Source organism: Mobula birostris, chromosome 13, assembly GCF_030028105.1.
Source record: "Mobula birostris isolate sMobBir1 chromosome 13, sMobBir1.hap1, whole genome shotgun sequence".
Taxonomy (NCBI): Eukaryota; Metazoa; Chordata; class Chondrichthyes; order Myliobatiformes; family Myliobatidae; genus Mobula; species Mobula birostris.
Window position 1 is genome coordinate 96,107,599 of NC_092382.1, and position 3,429 is coordinate 96,111,027.

Genomic DNA, 3,429 nt, shown 5'->3' on the forward strand with positions numbered 1-3,429 from the left:
GTAGTACTGGTGGAGAGACACAGTGGGTGTAGTACTGATGGAGAGACACAGTGTGTGTTGTACTGGTGGAGAGACACAGTGGGTGTAGTACTGATGGAGTGACACAGTGGGTGTAGTACTGATGGAGTGACACAGTGGGTGTAGTACTGGTGGAGAGACACAGTGGGTGTAGTACTGGTGGATTGACACAGTGGGTGTTGTACTGGTGGAGAGACACAGTGGGTGTAGTACTGGTGGAGTGACACAGTGGGTGTAGTACTGGTGGAGTGACACAGTGGGTGTAGTGCTGGTGGAGAGACACAGTGTGTGTTGTACTGGTGGAGAGACACAGTGGGTGTAGTACTGGTGGAGAGACACAGTGGGTGTAGTACTGATGGAGTGACACAGTGTGTGTTGTACTGGTGGATTGACACAGTGGGTGTAGTACTGGTGGAGAGACACAGTGGGTGTAGTACTGCTGGAGAGACACAGTGTGTGTTGTACTGGTGGAGAGACACAGTGGGTGTAGTACTGGTGGAGAGACACAGTGGGTGTTGTACTGGTGGAGAGACACAGTGGGTGTAGTACTGGTGGAGAGACACAGTGGGTGTAGTACTGGTGGAGAGACACAGTGGGTGTAGTACTGGTGGAGAGACACAGTGGGTGTTGTACTGGTGGAGAGACACAGTGGGTGTAGTACTGGTGGAGAGACACAGTGGGTGTAGTACTGGTGGAGTGACACAGTGGGTGTAGTACTGGTGGAGAGACACAGTGGGTGTTGTACTGGTGGAGAGACACACTGGGTGTAGTACTGGTGGAGAGACACAGTGGGTGTAGTACTGATGGAGAGACACAGTGTGTGTTGTACTGGTGGAGAGACACAGTGGGTGTAGTACTGGTGGAGTGACACAGTGGGTGTAGTACTGGTGGAGAGACACAGTGGGTGTAGTACTGGTGGAGAGACACAGTGTGTGTAGTACTGGTGGAGTGACACAGTGTGTGTAGTACTGGTGGAGAGACACAGTGGGTGTAGTACTGATGGAGAGACACAGTGGGTGTAGTACTGGTGGAGAGACACAGTGGGTGTAGTACTGATGGAGAGACACAGTGGGTGTAGTACTGGTGGAGAGACACAGTGGGTGTAGTACTGATGGAGTGACACAGTGGGTGTAGTACTGATGGAGTGACACAGTGGGTGTAGTACTGATGGAGAGACACAGTGGGTGTAGTACTGGTGGAGAGACACAGTGGGTGTCGTACTGGTGGAGAGACACAGTGGGTGTAGTACTGGTGGAGTGACACAGTGGGTGTAGTACTGGTGGAGAGACACAGTGGGTGTAGTACTGGTGGAGAGACACAGTGGGTGTAGTACTGATGGAGTGACACAGTGGGTGTAGTACTGGTGGAGAGACACAGTGGGTGTAGTACTGGTGGAGAGACACAGTGGGTGTAGTACTGGTGGAGAGACACAGTGGGTGTAGCACTGCTGGATTGACATGGTGTGTGTTGTACTGGTGGAGAGACACAGTGGGTGTAGTACACTTGGAGTCACACGGTGGGTTTAGTAGTGGTTGATTGACACAATGGGTCAAGTACTGGTGGAGTGAAAAAAGTGGGGATAGTACTGATGGAGTGACACGGTGTTTGTAATACTGGTGGAGGGACATGGTGGGTGCAGTACTGCAGGATTGACAGTGGGTGTAGTACTGGTGGAACCACAAGTTGGGTGCAGTAGTGATTGATTGACACAGTGCGTCATGTACTGGAGGAGTAAAAAATAAGAGTTGTACTGGTGCAGTGACACATTGGTTGTTGCACTGGTGGAGTGACACAGTGTATGTAGATCTGCAGGAGTGGCAAAGTGGGAGTATTCCTGGTGGAATACACAGATGGTGTAGAACTGGTAGAGTAGGACGGATGGTGTAGCATTGGTGGAGTGACACAGTCGGTGTAGTTCTCGTGGAGCGACACAGCGGGTGTAGTACTGGTGGAGTGACACGGTGTGTGGAGGACTGATGGAGTGACACAGTGCGTGTAGAATTGTTGGAGTGACACAGTGGGTGTAGTACTGGTGGAGTGACACGGTGTGTGGAGAACTGATGGAGTGACATAGTAGGGGTTGATGGGTGGAGAAACTGTGAGAGTCGCACTGATGGAGTGACAGTACTGGTGGAGTCAGACGTTGGGTGTAGTAGTAGTTGATTGACATAGTGTGTCATGTATTGGAGTAGGTGGAACGCAGGGTTTGTACTAATGGAGTGACACAATACCTGTACTACTGGTGGAGTGACACACTGGTGTAGTACAGGCGAAGTACCTCCGGGGTTTAGTACTGGTGGAGTGACACAGTGGGTTTAGTACCGTTGGACTGACAGCATGTGTGCAGTGCAGGTGGACTGACAGAGTTTGTGTAGTACTGGTGGAGTGACACGCTAGGTTGGTTGCTGGTGGAGTAGCTCAAGGGGTTTATCACTGGTGGAGTGACACAGTGGTGTCCTACTGGTGGATTGACATAGTGGGAATAGTACTGGTTGAGTGATACATTGGGTGTAGTACTGCAGCTGTGACACGGTGGGTTTAGTACTGCTGCTGAGACACGGTGGGTGCAGTACCGGTAGACTGATACAGTGGGTTTAGTATTGGCGTGCGACTCAGTGGGTGTAATGCTGGTGTAATGTCACAGTGGGTTTATTTCTGGTGGAGTGAAACAGTTGCGTCGTTCTGGTGGAGTGACACCCTGTGTGTAACACCGTTAGAGAGACATGGTGGGTGTAGTACTGTTGGAAAGACACGGTAGGAATAGTACTGGTGGAGCGACACGATGGGTTTAGTGCTGGTGGATTAACTCACCGGGTTTATCACTGGTGGAGAGACTCAGTTGTGTAGCATTGGTGGGGTGACACAGTGGACATAGTACTGGTGTAATGATACATTGGGTATGGTACCGCTGGTGTGACACGGAGTACTGGTGTCGTGTCACATTGGGTATAGTACTGATGGAGTGACATAGTGGGTCTAGTAGAGGTGGAGTGATACTCTGGGTGTAGTACTGATGTGTTGACACGGTGGGTTTAATACTGGTGGAGTGACACGCTGGGTGTATTGCTGGTGGAGAAACTCACGGGTTTTATTACTGGTGGAGTGACTCAATAATGTAGTACTGGTGGAGTGACACCGATTTTGTAGTACTGATGGAGTGACACGGTGTGTGTAGTACCGGTGGACTGACAGCATGTGTGTAGTACTGGTAGAGTGACAGAGTGTGAATAGTACCGGTGCAGTGACAGAGTGGGTGTAGTACTCGCGGAAAAACAGAGTAGGTGTCGTATTGGTGAAGTGATACAATGGGTGTAGTCCTGGTTGTGTGATACAGTGGGTGTAGTACAGGTGGAATGACACATTGGGTGTAGTACTGGTAGAGAGACAAGGTTGTTGTAGTGCTGATGTAGG